Source organism: Electrophorus electricus, chromosome 2, assembly GCF_041902795.1.
Source record: "Electrophorus electricus isolate QZ-2024a chromosome 2, ASM4190279v1, whole genome shotgun sequence".
Classification (NCBI taxonomy): Eukaryota; Metazoa; Chordata; class Actinopteri; order Gymnotiformes; family Gymnotidae; genus Electrophorus; species Electrophorus electricus.
Window position 1 is genome coordinate 15295974 of NC_137498.1, and position 15080 is coordinate 15311053.

At 41.0% G+C, this 15080-nt stretch overlaps 1 long non-coding RNA gene across 1 annotated transcript; it reads left to right on the forward strand.

Moving 5' to 3' along the window:
• Positions 1–8006: 8006 nt before the first annotated feature.
• LOC145660299 (uncharacterized) lies at positions 8007–10162 on the forward strand. Its single transcript, XR_014126550.1, has 3 exons — positions 8007–8291; positions 8886–9185; positions 9992–10162. It is a non-coding gene; the product is annotated as an uncharacterized LOC145660299 (long non-coding RNA).
• The last annotated feature ends 4918 nt before the right edge of the window (positions 10163–15080 follow it).

Genomic DNA, 15080 nt, shown 5'->3' on the forward strand with positions numbered 1-15080 from the left:
ACACACACACACACACACACTGTTTCTGTTAGTGGTATTTTTTCCTCACTTGTTCATTCTGTATATGATGCAGTTCTTGTCCACTACCCACTTCTGTATCCAGCTGCCTGTGACAGAGGTCACACCTCATTGTGGTTAATTGTATATGTGGTGCAGTCATTGCATGTGGTGTATGATGTGTGTGTTTGGTGCCTCTGTTTGTTTGCCCAAGGTGGGGGGTGGGGGTGGATTTGGGGGAGACAGTGAGTTTTGATCTCATGAATTTTGACATACAAAATGTCACATGCTTCCTGAAAAAGCAAACACTTCATCCAAACGATTTCAACTCTTTCCAAAATGATATTTTTGCGACAAGCGTCTACACTAATATAACATTAATGGCTTTTTGTACATGGCAACTAGCTTGTGTCATAGTACTCATACATACACGTATTTTCACAAATATACAGACTATGTATGCATATTCAGTACACATACACCATAAAGTAAAACACAATTACAAGGGGAAAGTTCAATTTTTTGCATGATCATTACTGCAAGACACATGCTGTATATACTGTAATACATAGAAGATAACAAAATAGGCTTGTAACAATGAAACAAAAATTAGGTTGCATCTTGTCTCCATCATGCTCCATCATCAATGTCACCACAAGCTTCCTCCGTCACCTGGAGAAGGCATATGTGTGGTTGGTGATCATGGACCTTCCATGCTGAAAAGGAACTCCTCAATAGAATTTAGGAATGGAGGGTGTGGTGGAGCGTGATGCACAACAAATCAGGAGTGTTCAGTGTGGAGCAGAGCAGCCTGGTGGAAACTTACCTTGTTGCAGATGACAACAAACCTGGACTGCTCTGGTGCAGTCCCCTAGTGATGGGGAAAGAGTCTGTTGTGTAGTGTGTGGAGGAAGGTGATCATGTGGGCAGTGTTGTAGGGACCAAGAGTGACATGATAATGAATGCCATCACTCTGGCTAATGGCTGCACACATTGTGATATCACTCCCACGCTGCTCAGGGACCCTGACTATAGTTGAGTGACTCAGGTTAGGCTGGACCCCTGCTGAGCTTTCCTGAAACACAACACATGCATGCTTAACCATATGATCAACCAAAGTGGCCCAGATCTCATCCGTGATGGTTCCTTGTCTTCATCCGCTTCCTCATCCTCTCTGTCAAATACTGGCCTCCATTGATATCCAACCAATATAGCTAACCTGTGGCCTCTTTATATTGCTCAGGCTCTGATGTCTAATGGTACAAATCAATCATAAGTGTCTTCACTTATGAGTCCTGGGTTTGGTTAATTGATACATCCATTTATCATTTGCATTTGAGGCTTTTCTATAAGAAACAGGTATTTCTGTTTTAAAGTAGGTGTTTAATATAGAGAATTGTGTTTAGCATATTGGAAAAACATGTGTTTTAGAATTACAAAATGAATGTAAATCAGAGAAGGTGCTTGTTTTTGTATAGCAGGTCAGTAGACAGGCTACATGAGTTATTGGTTTGTGTCTTGCAAAAAACTATAATACCATAAAGACAGTGTAGTTTCCCAGCATGTATGTCTTCCTCCTCGCATATGTACTGCTACACTTGGTGCGCTGTTTAACAATTTAGCAATACATAACTAACACGCCTAACACAAACATGCGCACGCGCACACACGCATGTGCATGCACACACACACACAAACATGCACTGCTGCTGCAGTGACCCACATATGAAGGACTTGGGAAAAAGACATCATTTTACACACACAGTAAATGTCCATTCAAAATAATACTTGTAAATACAAGAACCCCCACCCAGATACACTCTCACACACGCATGTACATGCTTCCTTTTTGGGTTAGTGGGCTTATAATTCTGCTGTTTTGTTCCTCTCTAAGCATGTGAACAACATGAACGCCCATGAAGACACATCTCACGCCCATGAAGACACACATCCATGTGTTATTTATTCCTCACTTGTTCATTCTGTGTACGATGCAGCTCTTGTCCACTACCCACTTCTGTATCCAGCTGCCTGTGTCAGAGGTCACACCTCATTGTGGTTGATGGTGGTACAGTCCTTTGCATGTGGTGTATGATGTATGTGTTTGGTGCTTCTGTGCGTTTTCCCAAATACGGAGTGGGTGTGGGTTTGGGGGAGAGACTACAGTGAGTTCTGATCTCATGAATTCTGACATACCCATCAAATCCAAGACAGTACTACGCTATACTACCATGGAGACCTCAGGAGGGGCGGAGCTCACTACCTAAAGGATAAAGAGTTGGATTAGTTTTGAATAAATACATTTGGCAAGACAAGTGGTCCAGATCCCATTCCTTATGGTCCATATTTGGAATCTAATCTATAAAATATCCCATTTTGAAATCACTGCTTCTCTGATGTCATGAGAACCAGCTCATTTACATATCTCCACCTCTTCGGCCTACAGCAGTTTAACCTCTACCACCTACATTGCAGTTCTCAGACATATTTCAGATCTTAGTGCTTTTTAAATGAAGCACAGGGTAGCCAATCAGAACAGAGCTCATTTATCTTGCATTCTAAAGGTACAGCAACAGAAATGGGCTGTTTAATTCTTAGGGATAAGGAGATGTTAGAAAATAGTTGTGTAAAGCTGAATTATTATCTGACTTTTGCTGGAAGATCAAGCCACACAAACATTGTAAGAGGACACCAAAGAAAACTATAAAAGAAAGGATAAATGTAGGATATGCGCCCCCTCTAAAGGCGTTTAGTATTTGGTGAGATGGGAAGGTGAGTGGCTACAGCTACAGCTGAGGAAGCACCAGGGGCTCCTGTCTGGGTCTCACTGGGCAGCCATATGCAGGGCAGCTGTGTACAGCACAGGTTCTGAACTTGGCTGAAGGGTGCAGTTTCAGTACCTTGGACAGCAGTCAGACTGTCCTGGAGCTGAAAGATGTTTGGTCTGTGGTATTGGTCTACAACTCTGAACACGTTTTACTAAAGTCCGTCCTTATTCAATCCTTTTTATGAAATCTGCATCTCTAAGTACAAACCCCATCTCTAGGGAAACATTGAAACAAAAAATGACAAAAAAAAATTAGCAAAGCATTAGTCATTAGATTAGAACATATTCCATCACTGATACACCCTGATCAAACTGGTTTCATCAAAGGTGACACTCAACCATTAACATGCGTAGACTACTTTACCAAATGCATTACACTTCACTCCACATATTACAAACTGCTATAGTCACACTGGATGCAGAGAAGGCTTTCGATAAAGGAAACTGGAAGTTTTTCTCCTCACATTGTGTAAAATCCTTTATACCACACCAAAGGTCAGTACTAATGCAATAACATCAAATGTCACAGAGGCACTAGGCAAGGAAGCCCACTCTCTATTCCTGTTCTCAATTTTTACATTTATACATTTTTTTAAATTTTTTAGTATGTTTGCTGTTTTTGGCCCTTTTTTTCAGTTTTTATTTTATTTTGTTGTTGTTACATTGTAGTGCACACTAGCCCACAGCCTAAATTAGTTATGCTACAGATATTCATCATCAAACAGTCTACCTCTAAAGTGATCTTTAGATGGTTGCCATTATCAGAAACTCTTGTAATTAGCAAATGTGTTTAGTGATGGTCCAAACAGTCACAAAGGAGCCATAGAGCCACCCTGGACATGGAGCACAAGCCCCTGCTGACTGCTTTAGTGATTCTGTCTCAATGGTAGATCTCTCAGCTTCTCTTAAGTAGTTTTTACTTCATCGTATGACAAATTACAACATGATCATAGATGGCTGCATTCCACCTGTACTTTATGAATAATATGAAAGTTATCAGACAATCCTCAGGTTTACCTGATTAAATGAGCAATGTTTATTTTGATCAGCATGTAGTCTAGAGATCTTCTTGTCTGATCTCTCTAATATTTGCTAAGCTATACATTCAGTTTGGCCTTCTGATCACTAAGTGCAGGTGTGAAATGATGTGACCACATCACTGTGTAGCACTACTTCTTACTGCAGGATCACTTTACTGAGGATGGGGACTGAACACTGGGCAGCAAAGGAGGAAGTGATGACACTAGAAAGACACTGTTAGATTTAGTCTGTATGTAAAAAGGAAGAGGAGGATTAATTTGTTTTGCACTTGAACACACTTCCCCTCTACTATGGACATTAGTGGGTGGTGAATTTCATTGGAGTTCTACAGAGAGAGCTGTAGAGTTCCAGGTCATAGTTGTGTGGTGATTCCCACAGACAGACTGTAGTCTGATCTGCAGTTTTCAGAGCGTTCAGTACACTGTAGTTTTGTAGAGTGTACAAGATGTGTAGCAGCGTTACTGCTGTAGCTGTGTTTTTATCGGCAATGATGTGCAGACGAAGTCCTGTGAAGCGTTTGAGGTTCTTCCTTATTGTACTGCTAAAGGATTCGAAGCATCGAAAGCTTTTGACAAAACAGCGACACCTTGTGGTTTTCAGAAGTTATAGCAGCCATAGATTCAAAACTGCGCAGCACTATAAATAACACTGCACCGCCATCATATTTAATTTTTTTTATAGGTTTTTTGATGATCAGTAATGATGTTTAGACATACAATTTCTGAATTAACTTGTTTAAAATCATTTTTCCTTTTTATATGAAAACGCAGCATAGTAAAATGTTGCAAACTACACAGGGAGAGAACGGGTTGACGGTATGAAACATTTGTTCTCCCTTTTGGCCTCTATATTTTCCACATTTCCAATTTGTTTTATAGCTTATAGAACAGTACCAAACTTAGGAAACAGTCTCACCCTCATCCTTGCGTAGACGGCAAACACAGAGACTACAAATGAGATCTAAACAAACAAAACAGGAGTAAGGAGCAACACAGGTTCTTATCACAAACTAAATGAAAGACAAACACTCTTACCATGACAAAGCGCAACTAACGCCGTCGCGAACTAACCAACAACCGAGAGAACCATATTAACGAAGGCGTCATGAGAAACAATAACAGACAAACACGATACGTAGGGACGGGGTTTTATAAGACTATAATCAGTGATAAATTAGAAACAGCTGGAGACAAAGGGGAGGAGACAGGGACCCATAGAGAATGACGAAAACCCGGAAGTTACTAGGTTGCCTGGGAAACGGGGAATGCTCCGGTCTGTAGACGCGACAAACTGATACAAGCTCCGCGACGCTGTGTGATCTGAGTTTCGATGCCTTAGTATCAAACATTATATCACTCTTTGGTTTCTGCACAGTTCTTAGATCGTTCTTCTGCCATTTTGTGGTGTTCCGTTTAGTTTGCATCATTTAGTAACGTTTGACGTTATGTCTACCTGTTTTGGAAATAAAGAATTTCGTTTACACATGTGCGTCAAGTCCTGCCTCCGCTTCACATTATCGTTCTGAAAACTGCACAGTGTGCAGATCATTGAGAGAGAGAGAGAGAGAAAGAGAGAGAGAGAGAGAGAGAGAGAATGACAGAAGATGAAGTGGGTGGCCAGGGCAGGAATGGGAGGGAGGGAGAGAGAGAACAAGAACAAGCCTAAGGGAGAGATTTCTCCAAATGTACCTCTTCAGCCCATCAACTCTGCTCCAGCTCCACTCTCAGCTCTGCTCCAGCATTAACGCCACACGGTTCAGAATTTCTTTAGTCTGATCTTGATTGTTCAACAGCAGAGTTTGTCCACCACTGACCAATCAAAGAGTGACCACATACGAGCAGCATCCCTGTCATACCACATCCAAGAGGAACCCACAGCTCATAGAAGAGTGATTTGCAGTCCTGAATAACAACTGATAAATAACAATATGTATGCAAGAGACCACAGATGACCACAGCAGTTGGGGCAAACAAGAACAAGACTTCATAGATGAGAGTTTGGCCTACATATATGAATATGTTATACTATGTCATTTCAACCAAGAAAATCATGTCATGATAAATGAAGTTGTAGCTCAGTCTCTCTCAGTGTGTACATTTCTCAGCTACCTTTATGAGTGCGTTATGGAATTTGTAGTTCATGAAGCATTTATGTACAAAGTCTTGTAAGTTTGCTTTTAAATTAGAATTTTCTGTAATGTCTATGGAAGTGCTGACCAATATGCTTCCAGATCCAAGACCACTGAATAAATGTGTGGTCACTGTTCATCCCCTATTTAGGTTAAATTTAAAGGCAGCATCAGACACTGAATTTTCAGTGTAAAGTGTCAGTCACACCGCACATGAGTAAAATCTGCCTGGCAAAAAAGTTCATTCACTTGAACAGACAAGAATGCAAAAAATGTGGAAATTTGCTTCCGGTAGTGAGTAATCAGGAGGCAGACAGATAGACTATTAGACACAATTTACCTGCCATTGACTAATTAGATTAGATTAAGAGTGAACTCATGCAAGATGTTTCTTTTCACATTTTAAGAGTAAAACTAACAGGAACAGGCCTTTGGTAATATGTAGATGCTGAAAGCAACAGTACATCTGTGGTGTGAGTAGAGTTCACATTCCTAGAGGTGGAATGATATTCTTACAATGCCGGCTCCAGTTTTGGCTACTAAGCACAAGACATCAATCATGCAGACAAATTGCCCACCAAATATGGAAAGATCCAGTACTCAATTTGAACATGAATGGAACAAATCCTCACTAAGTTCTCATAGACTGCATTGTGGGTAATAAAAATGCTCTGAAAGTAAAATACTCCTTTAATCATCTGTTAAAGTCTTCTTGTTCTAAAGCCTCATGCAGCCTGTTTTAGGCCCCTCTCCACTGCAGTCTAGCTCTTCAGTCTCCACCAGCAGGGCTTTAGTGAACTCTGCTCATAATATGGCAGGTTTAGCTTCACCTGCTATTTTCATTAGTAATAGAAAAGATCCCTTTGACCCGTTGAAGTAGTTTGGGTGTTATAGAGAAATGAACTGACCAAACAGCACTGAGGGAGGTCATTTTAGGTCACTCCCACTGGCAATCACATTTTGTCTCTATGACAACGGACTGAAACGTTCAAGTTACAATGATGACGTTCTCACTGATGATGTGAAACTATCTGCTAGATCACTGACTGATAAAGAACAAAGAGGACATACCAAATGACAATGTATTAAACCCTACAGGATCACTATATATGTGAGTGAGAATGTTGTCATTCTTACTTATGTGTGTCTGTGTTGGGGATAGACGTTGGTCAGAACTTCATCTGAATGCACTTCCTCTCCACTATAACTGTAGTTGTCATATTATTCAGTAGAGTGTAGTTCTGAAGAGTGTGTGTATGGTGTGTATCAGCAGTCCTGCTGTAGCTGTGTGTAGTGTGTGTGTAACTCAGTAAGAATGCAGGTGTGTGTTTATCTGCTCCTTGTGCTCCATGCTGCTGATGGTGAGTGTTACCTTCTCTCTACTTCTGTAGATCATCAAATATCTACTCAGTAGCTACTTTATAAGAAACACTGAAAACATCTATAGGAGTTCAGTTAGAGACGACATCTCTGACCACGTATAAAAGGCACTTTAAAGGCACATGTGGACACTAGTGCCAATGGGTGATGTTACTGTTTCTAATAAAGTAGGTGGTGAGAATAAAATTGTGCGTGTGTATGTGTGTGTGTGTGTGTGTGTGTGTGTGTGTGTGTGCGCGTGTGTGTGTTGTATATTACCTGAACATGTAAGGTAGAATTTAAGATTTGGTTATTGGGCTGCTTTCAGTTGTAAACCAAACCTTGAACACAATGTGTCATTGTGGTGCAGTTATATCTAATTACATATAACCCATGCATATCGGATTCAGTGCTCAGACTAGAGCATAATAATCAGAGTAAAGTAAGTAGTCAGTACATGGTTGTATAGTAAATGTTACTCTGAACAATCACAAATCTCTGTGTGCTTGAGATAGTTAAGCCATGTTAAAGAGAAAAGAGATGAAAAGAGTAAAGAGATGAAACTCAAATGTTGGGACATGCACATGAGGGGATTGATGGTGAAGGTCTTCTACTGGTGTGTTTCTGCAGGCTGTACACTGGAACATCAGAAGATCACAGAGGTCACTGCATTCGCAGGAGACTCAGTACTACTGCCCTGTTCCTGCACTGACCCACAAACCAGACCTGAGAGTTTCACCTGGCAGAAACACCAAAACTCCAGTTATACAGACCTCTCCAGTGAGAGTGAACAGTACAGAAACAGACTTCAGCTGGGTACTGCTCACGCTCCAGGAAATCTCTCTCTACTCATATCACACCTGACTGAGGAGGATGAGGGAGACTACAGGTGTCAAACTAAAGGGAATAAACACAAAGACATCAAACTTTATGTTTCAGGTAAAATATTATTCAGAAATACAGACAAATTAAAATCTCCTAAGTAGATTTCACCTGGTGGATCTCCATCATGAACTTCGCTTTTCAAACATTCATATAAATGTAATATAAATACATTCACCACACACTTTATTAGACACATATACATCACATATTACTAAAATTCAAAAACAGGACATTTAAAAATAGAGAAACACCATTACATATTTATGTATCTAACATGTGGACCACATTATCCTCAGATATTAGTCACCAGACACCCTCTGTCACCAGTCTAGAAGAGTTAAACACAACTAACATACATTTCACCTGCCCTCAGTTAACACTAACTGTGTATTACACCAGATGGGCTAGAACCACTGACTCTACAAATACAAGATTTTTCCCATCCATTCATATATATCAAATGTGACAGAGCATAAACTGTTGCATAAACTTTGTAAGTTACAGAACATCAGAACATCTTTTTGATGTTAAAAATTTGACAAATGGATTTGTTTTGTCTTCATATGATGGCTCACAGAAGAATGTCACTGGTTGTACTGGTTACTTCATAACAGTAGTGTAACATGTCAGTGTTTCTGCTCTCTCTAGTCTGTAAGGATATTGTGAATCCTCCCACAGTGCTGAGTGGATACGTGGGAGGGTCTGTCCTGCTGCCCTGTTCCTGCACTAAACTGCTGGCCAAGCCAAAGACTGTCAGATGGAATTTTATAAACAAATCTAAAGACATCTACCCAACTGACCAGCCAATCCGTTACACTGATAGAATTCAGCTGGTTACTGCTCCAGGAAATTTCTCTTTATTCATATCTGGTCTGACTAAAGAGGATGAGGGAAAGTACATGTGTAGTATCAGTGTTCACCATACAACTGTCAATCTCAATGTAAAAGGTAAACAAACCACTTTTATATTTAGTGTATGTCTAAAATGTTTTTGACTACATTTAGTGACTGGTCTGTACCAATAACTACTGCACTATGTAAAAACAAATGTATTGCCTAGACATCCTAGTAGCAAATATGGAATAATATGCTCATCTAAAATATGAATCTGAACTCAATGATGCAACACTAATAGATCACAGACCTAAAACACTCAGAAATAAAATATGACGTTCTATTTGTGCTTCACTTTCATCTCTCCATCTTTAATCCAAGGAGCCTTGGTCATGTGGTCAGAAACTGACCAGTGATCTCGAAAATATTCATGGAAACAGACAGGCTCCAGTGTCTAACTGTGTGCATACTAGGTGTTTCTAAAGAGTATAAACACACCAGAATTGTGGCTGACTGTACTGTGTAATGAGGTTTAAAAAGCACAATTTCATAAACAGCTCTGGCTTTTTGGGCACCAAACATTAAGAATCAATAAGAAAATATGACAGAGTATTACGTCCCACCTCCTTGCCTCTCTGTAATTATTTGATTTGCTCACAGAAAATTACTGATTTTATTATTTTTTTTAAAGCAATTCTTCCTGCTTCATAAAGGATGTACAGAGCCCTGTAAGCTCAGACTTTGCTGTCGTTTTACCACCACTGACATACAGCAAACCAAACACAGCAAACTGAACAATTTTGTTTGTACAAATTGTAAATACAATTCTGTAGTATAAAATCTAAAGTTAAACATACAAAATACATAACAGCCCTGAACCCTCATTACTTATAACTGATCACACTTTTCTATTCTGGCAGAGGCTCCATATAAACCTGTAAATCCTCCTCCAGTGGACACTGACACAACAAGTCCAACAGCTTCAACTAAACCTACTACTACAATGACGTCTCCAAATGGTTATAAGACATTCAGTCCATCATCTACCAATGGAGGTAACACACATTGGTTTAACGAGTGTGGGGCAGTATGCAAGTATGAGGTAACCTTGTCTGATGCATTTTTTAATGAAAATGAAAGCACACATGAACATACTGTGCTAATGTTGCATACACAATGTCATACAAGCGATTAAGGCAAAATAACTGACATTAGTGGTTGTACAGGATTGGACTTTATAGGGTAAATAATGAGGGTGAGACTAGACCCAGGTGATGGGGGTAAGTGAAAGGAGAAACACAGGACCCCTGTGTGAGGGCATGAACCACACAAAGCATGTGGAGGAACAAAAACAAACAAAGGAGCACATGGGGAGGAGGATGGTGGTGAGGGGTGTTACAGTAGCACCCACACCCCCCTTAACACGGGGCTCCTGTGTGATGGTGGTGAGAGGTGTTACAGTAGCACCCACACCCCCCTTAACACGGGGCTCCTGTGTGATGGTGGTGAGGGGTGTTACAGTAGCACCCACACCCCCCTTAACACGGGGCTCCTGTGTGATGGTGGTGAGGGGTGTTACAGTAGCACCCACACCCCCCTTAACACGGGGCTCCTGTGTGATGGTGGTGAGGGGTGTTACAGTAGCACCCACACCCCCCTTAACACGGGGCTCCTGTGTGATGGTGGTGAGGGGTGTTACAGTAGCACCCACACCCCCCTTAACACGGGGCTCCTGTGTGATGGTGGTGAGAGGTGTTACAGTAGCACCCACACCCCCCTTAACACGGGGCTCCTGTGTGATGGTGGTGAGGGGTGTTACAGTAGCACCCACACCCCCCTTAACACGGGGCTCCTGTGTGATGGTGGTGAGAGGTGTTACAGTAGCACCCACACCCCCCTTAACACGGGGCTCCTGTGTGATGGTGGTGAGGGGTGTTACAGTAGCACCCACACCCCCCTTAACACGGGGCTCCTGTGTGATGGTGGTGAGGGGTGTTACAGTAGCACCCACACCCCCCTTAACACGGGGCTCCTGTGTGATGGTGGTGAGGGGTGTTACAGTAGCTCCCACACCCCCCTTAACACGGGGCTCCTGTGTGATGGTGGTGAGAGGTGTTACAGTAGCACCCACACCCCCCTTAACACGGGGCTCCTGTGTGATGGTGGTGAGGGGTGTTACAGTAGCACCCACACCCCCCTTAACACGGGGCTCCTGTGTGATGGTGGTGAGAGGTGTTACAGTAGCACCCACACCTCCCTTAACACGGGGCTCCTGACGTGCATAACAGTTGACAAGGGAGCCCGAGCCCGGCGTCACACAGCAGGGTCTGGAGAACCTGGACAAGGACAGGTGGGAAAGGAGAAAAAAAATGGGAAAGTCCATCGAGTGAGGGGTGGAAACAGGACTTTGTACCACAACCAAAAAACCTGACAGCAGGCTGGACAGGAGACGACTGGGTTCCAGCTTGGGCAGCGGGATGGACGGGAGCCCGGCTGAGAGTAGGAGCACGGGATACAGGATAACAGGAACCCGAACCACAGCTGGGATTGGGACAGTTACAAAGACAGGAATGGGGACAGACAAAGGCAGACACTGGGATTGATAGAATAACAATGAAAGATTGTCAGTTCCAGTACAACAGAGATGTGAGAGGAGGGAAAGTGGGTGGGTAGGGCGGGAATGAGAGAGAGAGAGAGAGAGAGAGAGACAGAGAGAGAGAGAGAGAGAGAGAGAGAGAGACAGAGAGAGAGAGAGAGAGAGAGAGAGAGAGAGAGAGAGACTAACAAATGCCTGAAACTCCAGCACACACTGACAAAACAAGTCCAACAGCTTCAACTAAACCTACTACAACAATAACATCTGAAAATGGTTAAAGGACTACAAATGTAGTCTTAATGACATTGACAATGTCAACTTTTATTAATTACTAATAATATTATCAATATTAATCAATATCAATATTGTCAACTCTGTCAAGTATAATGCCAAAATTTGTAATTAGCAATGTAGCAATGCAGAGACTCATTCATGCTCCATCCTCTTTGTTTTTGTGCCAAAAATACATTTATATTGAATGCTTGTTATGAAAATCATACAATATAATATTAAAAGTGACAAATAATACATCAAATTTTAATTCTGCTTCCTACATTCCCACATGCAGGAAATGCAGACAATTCTCCAGTATACACACGTCATGTCATCTTAGCTGGTGCGGGGGGTTTACTGCTGTTGATGGGAGGAGGAGTCATCTGCTGGAGATACAGAGGTACACACACACACACACACACACACATACACACATACACATACACACACACACACACACACACACACACACACACACACACACGCCTATTCAAGTTCACAGACAATTATAACAGGTCTCAGTGTGAAGTTCTCTGTACAATATTATCCAGTAATACAGACCTCTGCTCACCTGGTAGACAGGTAGTGCACAGTGCTGATAACACACTGTCATGGGTTTGCTTCCCAGAGAGCACACATACTGATAAACATGTGAGATGCTCTTGATAATAAAACCTGTATATAAATAAATACATACATATCTGTCCATCTCACACTGAGTTAATTTTGTAGTTCAGAGACGTGAACAGACGGTGAACAGAGAGGGACAAACAGGACAGAGGAGAGATCAGCAGACACAGGTGGGTGTCACACATCCATGTTATAATATCAGTGAACTCTGATTCAGTACACAGATCTGTTCTACAGTGTGAGAGCTTGGATTATTGATTAATTTCTGCCTGTTAAGACCCAGTGAAAGTCATGCAGGTACTGGTGAGAGGTCATGTGTTTCTGAAAGTATGGAAAAACTTTAAGGGCCTTATTCTTGTGTGCACAGAGAACTTCACTACAGTCTTTACTGCAGTGCACACAGTCGATTCTGATTGCTAAATTATGACAGACAGTATGACATCATCTAATATGCTGTAGTTTAGCAGAGCAGTTAATTGTTTAATATTCTGTAGTTTCACAGAGTAGTTTTATTTGCCTAATGTGCTGTAGTTTACCAGTGACTTTTCAGCAGTCATTCACTTATGACTGTTGCAGCTAGAGATGTTAAGCATTGCATGTGTGTGTGTGTGTGTGTGTGTGTGTGTACGCTATATGCTTGATGATAACTTTATTATGATCACCTGCTCTATAGCAGTACCTTTATGCTACTGGGCCTTTTTAGACACCTCACTGCATTCAGAAGTAACTTCTGAATCAACCAAAGTAGTAGAAAAGCACCGGAAAATAATGTAATTGCCGGCCAATCCCTTCATGTAACACCTACATGAGGCAAGAAACCTTTGGGCTATATAGAAAATAGCTTACTACATACTGTATGCTGCATACTGGACTCATTATATACTGTATACTGTTTACTGTTCCCTGTAGTAGTATGATGCATAATATCCAGTGTGTAAAAAACACAAACCCAAAAACACAAACACAAAAAGGTCATGCGAACGTATGAAGTTCTACCCACTTGTGATTTACCACCACAGTTGCATGATGAGATGCAGTACACCACGGAGACAGGCCTGGTCACGTACTGGATTAATTGGCCGTAGCAGTATGCCATCTGGATATATTTTGCGTACTGGAAAAATTCATTTTGGTCAGACTAGTTTCCAAGATCTCTTCAGTAAGCACTCATTAACTAAAGAAAAATTGATCAACACACATTTATCATTTGTATTAAAAAGGGCAGGTGATGTATGTATGTGGTTACTCTCCTCAGCCACTTTATTAGGATCACCTTTACACTACATCGTTATCTGCTAGCTGCATTATATACCTGTGTGCAGTTCCACAGGCTTGTTTAAAAACTCCAGACACACTGCTGTTCTTGTTACACACTCATACATGCCCTAAAGACACTACCACTGCAGAGACACTTGTTTGTTGAGAGTGGTCTACCATCCAGGTAGGATCCATTCAGCAGTGCTCCTGTGGTCACACACTAAACAGTGGTGCACACCTGTAAGACATGTGCACATATTAAATTACAGACTGCAGGTCTTTATTAAAGTGACTGGTGAGTGTTTAAATGTTTGTGAATGTATAAAACAGATTACACACATGCTTGCATAAATTATATTTACATGTGCATTTATGGATTAAATGTATATTACAATTAACACCTCTGCAATACAATACATTTATTATATTAACACTTGTATTAATCCATTCAACAGGGTGTGCATTATTCTATATGTATGTGTGCTAATATTTTGTAATTGTGATATTTTCTGCAGGTTGATGTAATGTATTCTACTCTAGCCCATATAAACACCACCAGACCAGCACCCAGAGCAATGGATAATGGAGATAATACAGAATATGTCAATATCAAACTAAATTAACAAACCTGAACACACACACACACACACACACACACACACACACACACACACACACACACACACACACACACACACACACACACACACCGACTTTTATTGTATGGTATCTAGCCAGTGAAGTGTAGTTATGTTCTTCTGTCTTGGTTTCAGTGCTGTCTTTTTATTATTTTCTGTATCTATTGGTAATTGCTAATTAACTTCTAATTAGTTACTCCAGGTGTGGTTTCAGACTGGCATAAGTTAGGAATTGTAGGGGAGGACTAACAGTGACAGGGGCAGGACTAAGACTGATAACATTACAGTGTAGCCACTCCAAGAACCAGAGTACTTGGGTTTTATTCCTCTTGATTTCATCTTCTACTTGGGAAAGGAGGCTAACTGCTAAATCTAAATGTTAAATGCTGTAAAATTTTCTCAGTCTGCAACTATAATTGTGACTCCTACAAGTATCATTTCCTACAAGTATCAAATGTCTGTACAATAATAAAAACAATTTATGTTTTATTACATTATGGATTTTTTCAGCAGAATGGTTTTTCTTCATTTTATTTGTGTATCTCTGTTGAAGCATTTTTGGATATTTAATCTTTAAATTGTAGCACATTTTTATGTTAAGCAGATCATTTTATA